General features: G+C 25.2%; 1 protein-coding gene across 1 annotated transcript in view; it reads right to left on the minus strand.

The window, feature by feature from the left end:
- Positions 1-7,773, minus strand: part of LOC107456452 (uncharacterized) — a 124,275-nt gene that overhangs the window by 100,196 nt on the left and 16,306 nt on the right. The window lies entirely within an intron of this gene.

Consider the following 7,773-nt stretch of genomic DNA (forward strand, 5'->3'; position numbering starts at 1 on the left):
ACCGTAAAATCCATTTTCATCGCAAAATATTATACCGTAATTTTTATCATTTTATTTATTTAATTGGAATGATTCAGTGATTTTACGCTTTCTATTACTGTAAAAATTGCGGATATCAGAGTTTTTGCTCCGAAATATACATTCTGGTAATTCTTAAATCTGTGTCACAGGTATTGCCGGGTATTTTCATACCGAAATCTCCCAATTTTGTCATCATGGTGTATTTTTAGAAATGTTTTATGAAATATTTTTTTGAAAAAATAATATTTGTCACCAAAATTAGTAAAAAAGGGAAATTATTTATAAACACAATTGTAGCTTAAAAATCACTTTATTTTTATATAGTTATTAGTAGAGCCCGGTATTTGATGACCTAAACAATCTCAACTAATGCCCTTAAAAAGTGCAAAAAATGCCCTTAAAAAGTGCAAAAAATGCCCTTAAAATGCAAAAATTGCGCAAAAGATGCCTTAAATAAAGCAAAAATATTGAATTAAAAAAATATTTTGGTCTTTAAAATTATTATGAGTCATTTAAAAAATATAAAGCAATGCAATACTTGTTCTACGTTCATTAAAGTTTAAAAAATATGTTTTATATCCTAAAATAACAAAACAAAAAAATATATATTGACACCAAAATATTTTTATTTTTTATAGAAACTTTAATGGATATAACAACTTCCACCTCATAATATTACTAAATATCAGAACTACATTGGATTATTAAATGTTTTTTGATAATTTGAAATGTAAACGAGCGTCTCTTGTCTGAAAGTAAATTTTCATTCCTGCAGAAGCTTCTTTCAACGTCTACTGATGTTATAGGTGCGTACTTGAAAAAGACGGTCTCACTTACTTACAATTCTTCTTCAATTTGAAAAGATTTTGCTTCACCTGTTAATATTCCATAGATTTTCTTCATTGTTTGGAAGCATAATAATGAAAATTGATAAAAAAAACAGTAAAAATTGGAAAAAATTAACAAAAAACTTTAAAAAATGCATTAAAATGCAAAATACGCCCCAAAATTTAGAGAAAAATGCCCTATAAATCTAAAAAAATGCTCTAAAAGTCAAAAAATGTTCAAAAATGCAAAAAATGCAAAAAAATGCAAATGTCATCAAAATCCGGGCCTTAGTTATTAGTATCAAACTACTATTAGTTGCATATAAATGTTTTGTACCAAAAAGTAAAAAAATTCATAATCTTCTGTTCCTAAAATTAATGATTAGATTATAGATTAGAATTAGGAAAATATTTCATGAAATATTTTTTAAAACAAGGATATATGTCACCAAAATTAGCCGAAAAGTGAAATTATTTATGAACACAATTATAGCGTAAAAAGCACTTTATTTTTAATATAGTTATTAGTATCAAACTACTAGTAGTTACATATAAATGTTTAGTACCAAAAAGAAAAAAAAATTCATGGTCTTCTGCTCTTAAAATTATGGATCAGATTATTACTTGAAATAATTTTTACAGAATTAATTATTTTAAATAGGCTGAATGGTGATTAATAGTACTCAAATTTAATTCTTGCTTCAGTGGCATCAAAAAAACCTTTACACCTGTAGTTGCATTAAACTTTTCAATTTTTTTGTTGTTGCTTAAATTGACTAGCTCAACTTCACATGGCCTGCAATTGCTGATTCATCAAGGAAATGATGTTCGTCTTCAAATTGCTGCATCAACGATATACACTGTAAAAAATTCTGCATCAAATTACAGTGAAAAGTATTGACACCGAGTGTGCCACTATTTTTTTACTGGAACATGTTACGAAACAAAAATCTAATGTCCGTAGTTTTCATAATAATAATTACGGAATAATCACTGAATCACTCTAATTGAATAAATATTATTTGAAAAATATGTCATAATATCTTACAGTGAAAGGGAATTTAAATGTAAAATAGATTTTACGGATTACGCACCCTATACTTTATACCATACTTTGATCCAGAAAATTTTAACAGTGTGCGTAAGTAAGTAAAATGGATTCTTTCAGTAACTGAACGGATATTGAGTAGCATTTTGTACTAATTGTTCTCAAGTTATTTTTCAGTTTGAAAGCAACTGAAATTAAAAAATCAAAGAAATGTGTTTTCCTTATCTCATCAAAATTTATGAATGAAAAATTCTGATTTTAATTTAAGTTTTAATATAAAAATATTAAAAAAGTAGGTAAAAGAGCATTTGTTATAGCATTAAAAATTAAAAATTGCTTAATAGACCTGTAAAACTGTTAAAAAAAACACATAAAAAGTTACAAAAAAGTGACAAAAATATACTACTAATAGAATTTTAATAAAATTTAATATTTAAAATTCACTCTATATGACTATATTCATGAGATGTACGATTATATTATCTATATCATTCATATCCATCTTATTAGCATAGAAATTGGGTCGACATCTTCAAGATTGAGTTTATTATGAATTTCTAGAGAATGTTTGATAAGGAAAAATGCACGAAAGATTTCATATCGGTTTTAGTGCCGAATGTATAATTTTAGAGACTACCATATTCACATTCAGAAGTGCACAGAGTTCGGATCGTAATATAAAAGTTTTCCTAATTTCGATTTCATCTATCTGTTTTTGAAAAATTTTCTCTCTTATAATTTTACATGAGAATAAGGTTATATTTTAAAATTTTTGTTATAATGAATAGATCATTGCAAAAAAACCTGAAAACGTGCAATTTACTGCCACATTTTACCCTTTGAAGCAGAATTTTTATAAACTTATTTTATATACTTTTTCATCATTTTGTATTAATTTAGATAAAAATAAGTGAAAAATATTATATTTCTCATTTCAATAATTTATAGTTATAAAATACTGCTTTAAAAATAGGTGTCTTTTTCTGCGTTTGAAAATCTTTCAAACACGGATCATTTACAAGCAATAATTTTTAAATTTTTTACTTATTTGCAATTATTCAGATTTGAGAAAATATTTACTTATCATTGAAAATTAATTAATTTACAAAATCAATTAATCATAAATTTTTGAATACTAGTGAATTATGTTTTTCAAATTGTTTTTTTTTAAAAAAATTATATTTTAATGCAAGTTTACTGCTGATAATTTAACAAATATTTTTAGTAACTATTAGACTGTTTTTATGGTTAAAAAAATACAAAATTATATGTTTGCTGGTAAATAAAGCGTCAGAACAAATTATATATAAATATATATCTAATCTGCATCAAAAAATGAACGTATCTATACAGAAACGAATTAACTAATCTCTCAAGTGAATATTAATTAGCTATGATATTAGCTCATTAAAGGAATGAGATTCCCGTTATATTTTTTAAATTCCAACCTTGGACATGATCACTTATATTGTACGAATTGCTTCACTATTATTATCTCACCAACATTTGGTATGTTTAGTATTAGTTTCTAGAGTATCAAAATTCTTGATTTAATTATTTTAATGTTCGGGAACATTGTTTAATTCATACGAATGTTGATACTGTTTTGTTTTCCCCATTCACGTATAGTGTGTCTTGAGTATAGGCGCTTGTTTTTGAGCACACGAAACGTGAAGACTTTTCCCACCTTTATAAATTTTGAAGTAAATGAATCTTTAATTTTCAGTTTCCTATTATTCATTCATTTTATGTGAATGTATTATTATCCAAACTAAATTTGATAATTTCTTATTATTTTACTTAAAATTGCTACAAATTTTCATTTGCAGCTATTATAGCAAGTCATTAATATCCAATTTCGTTAAAGTAAATTTTTATAATTCTACTCTGATTTAATACATTATCATTATCCTTGGCGCTTTGTTGTAGTACCCCCTTGATAACCTACTACTATTTTGGCGGATTATTATTTTATTTGAATTTAGTACAATAACATTTGTATAAATAATTAATAGTCTTTTTATGTTCAAAATGATTAAAAAAACATATTGCTGCGATTTCATGCATGATGGTTTGTAAAACATTGTCAAAATTGGCATTATTTTATTATGAAATGAATAAATCAAATTAAAAAATTCTTTAAAATTTTACTTTAAATTTAACTGCTTTATTAATGAAGCTCAACAGTCAAATATTACACAATGAACCATATCCTTCGCAAAAACTTTATATATTTTTGTTCAGGCATATTCTATTCCAAATAAAAATTCACTATTATGATAGCTTTCCATTTTATTAACGACAAAGTCGAAATAAAATTCTTTATTTTTGTTTCGTAAACTATTTGAAAAAAAATAAATTTATGATTTAAATACTAAATATTTTCATGTTTTTTTTTAAAAAAAAAGCTTTCTTTTTCCTGACGATTATTCTTAGTGAATCATTGAATCACGATTGTTCGATAAATATTATAACAAGCGAAGTGAAATTCGGTAGTGCAAAAAAATAAAAAAGGTGTTTTAAAACTCGAAAAAAAAAAACATTTAACGAACCTCTGGAAATTGAATTTGTGCTTCGGAACATAATTCTTATTCATGTCCCAAAGAATAAAGTTAAACCAGAAAATAAATTACACTTTTTCGAAAGTTCGCGAATAATAAAAATGTTTCTCAGTTCACAAAATTGTTTAAAAAAATAGTTTTTAGTATATATTAAATTGAAGACGTTTAACTTTCAAAATATTTTTAAAAAAATTTAATCCAAATTGCAATATTCTTATATTTTAACAATTTTATGACGTTCAATAACTGAATCTCTCCTATGATTTACATAATAAGACATATTTTAAAATTTTGAATAGCGTTTCCTACTAAGTATTATTTTATTTAACGAGAACAATATAGATTTCGTATTATTTATACATATTTTTACCTTAATGATACCAATTCAGTATCACTAAGAATACCGGGTGTGCAGCATTTTTAATATAATGTCAAATAATGAAGAAAAACTTTTAAATTTTACAACTTTGATGTTTTTTTATTGAAGTTTTGAAAAATTTAATTGCGAACAACAGTTGGATTTTCTTGAATATGGCTGAAAAGCAACGCCATTAAATAGCTCATAGTGCAAGTTATTATTTAGATGTTAAGCCCAATAGAATGCTAAATGCTTTTATTTTTAATTGTAAATTTATAATGATTTATTAATATATTACTGCATTTTAAAAAAATTTCACGATATTTCAAAATATTTTTCTGCTTAAAATTTAAAAATAAATTTATTATTTATACATTAAGATTAATACCTTGCCAAATACCTTTCTCTTAGTTGTGAATTTATTGCTTTAAAAATTTATAATAATTTGTAAATAAATTACTGTATTACTATGTTTAAAATTTAAAAAAAAAACTAAGTTTATTATTATATATTAAAAAGTTAACATATCTAGTAGATATTAGATTGCAGACTACAGATTGCAGAGGATTAAATTCTACATCGGAACCATAAATAAATTTTTTTTATTCTATTATATTACATTGTGTATATATATATATATATATATATAGCAAAAAGATAACAGTGTTATCTTTTAGCTCTTCCCAATTAGAATTAGGACTTTAAAGTAAATAAAAGGAAATAAAGCTTTTATTTTTCAAATTACGAACAATATTCACAAAAAGAAAAAGAAACTTTTTGATGATCCCATTCCACTCAAGGGCTACGGAAAGAAAAAATATATTGTCAAAATTTCAAGAAAATGGTAAAATTTACTGCATTTCTAGCTCTATGGGTATACTAAAAAGCACGGTAAGGATTTAGGTAAAATTAACAATGAAATATGGTTTTATAATATATGATAAAATTTCGCAAATGCTGTAAAATTTGGCAATTTTATCACAATACCTTAAAGTTAGGCATAAAAACTACTTATTTGCATAGTTTAAATTTACTTTTTAGATTCGTATTTTTTTCCTAAAGGCATGGCAATAACATGCATAATTTTGAAAACCAGAATTTCCGGTGCACCGTTACCATATGAGCAAATAATTACTTAAAAATGATTTAAACATCGTATATTTTTATTTTATTAACCTTTTTTTTTATCAACGATGTCATTACGTACAATACGGTAATTTTTACCAGAATCTTTTTTCTCAGCATCCGCAAGTAAATCAATTTTTTTTTCTCAGAATTGTTGCAATAATTAAATTAAAGGTAATTTAAAAAAATAATATTTATGCGTTTCAACAGACAATAATATTAACTTAATATGTAATTGCTATCATTTTTTTTACTTTCACAAAAGTGTGTTTTGTGCCATCCCCCATAAAGTGTTTTTCTTTCCCTAATGTCCACCCGGATATTGACTTTCATCTTTTAGGTTTCAGAAGGTCAGATTTATTGCCCACTCTCTCAGGGGCCCCATATTAGGTGGTCCAACATTACTCCACAGTAAGAAGGGCAGATAGTAACAGATAAAGAGGGAAAGAACAATCATGCTTTATCCGGGATTCAAACCCGGGACCTTTCTGACTTGAGGACAGCTCTCCGATCACCATACAGTCCAGTCGGCATATCCCATTAAGTGTATTATCTTAGTATACGTATGCGTATTATTCCATCATAAAATTTTGAAAACATAAAAGAAGCTCCATATTTAGAATAATAAAATTTTTAAATGTAAAATGCATAATATAATCCATGAAAAAACAGTTTTTTCTCTTTAAAATTACTCTGCGCTCACATTCAATGAATATATTTGTCAATAAACACAATTATTCGTAGTTTCTTTGAATAACCAATGCAGTTTGAAAAGTATTACAACACAATGCTTTTTGAATAATATATTATATTTCTTATCAAAACCTCGCGTTTATAGTTCAAGTAAATTATATAAACCATTTAAAGCTGTTCCAAAAATTTCCAATATGCAGTGAAAATGAAACTGAGTCATGATACAACTAAAATAACGAAAATGATGAAGTATTCTTCTATGCCCGACAATGTTTCATTTCATATTACAATAATTTTTGTTATTAGTTAAGCGTCCGATTAGTTATATTATAATTTGTTAGTAGTTTAATTTACATTATAAGTTCAGAATAAAGGTTGTTTTTTTAATTACATTTTAGTTAAACGCTAATGAACCTTTTATTTTATTACATTCGTTAAATTAGATAATATGCATATAAGTTAAAAGCTGACGAAAATTAGTTTTTATTTTAAAAATCAGCATTTTTATTGTCTTAAACATAAGCACGTGCTAACAATTGTTTGAAACCCACACAAAAGTTAATTACTAAAAAAAAGTTAACAAAAAAGTTAATTACAAAAAAGTTAATCTATAATAATGTTTGAATACTAACATGGCAAAATGCATGTATAGTTAATAGTACAATGGTAAAACTTTCTTTTCTATACCCTAAAGTTATAAGTTTTTAAAGGATTTTTTTTATTATAATTTCTCTTAGAAAACTCTTAGAATGCAATTTCTCTTTCTCTCAGATTCTGATTTCTCTTAGAAATTGTCTTCATTTTTTTTGGACAAAAAAATGTCCTTTTTAAGAATTATTTTTCTACCGATTGTATAAAAATTGATCAAAAATCGATTTTAAAAAACGGTTGTGATTGTAAATTTCATTTATGATGTATAAATTTTACTACGTTCTGCTTAGTTAACTGGTTATTCATCCTAAGCTTCAAGATTAGAAATTTATCACCAGCCGGTGGTTCTGGTTATTTGAACTAGAAAACAATGTTTTCTACTTCATATCAAATCATTCTAACTGAAATATTTACATGTGTGTTTGTTAATTTAGGAGTTTCATAGATATAAGGAACCCGTAAGAGGAAGTGAAAGTCCTATCTTCCCGG

The sequence above is a fragment of the Parasteatoda tepidariorum genome, chromosome 6 (assembly GCF_043381705.1).
Source record: "Parasteatoda tepidariorum isolate YZ-2023 chromosome 6, CAS_Ptep_4.0, whole genome shotgun sequence".
In the NCBI taxonomy this organism is placed as follows: Eukaryota; Metazoa; Arthropoda; class Arachnida; order Araneae; family Theridiidae; genus Parasteatoda; species Parasteatoda tepidariorum.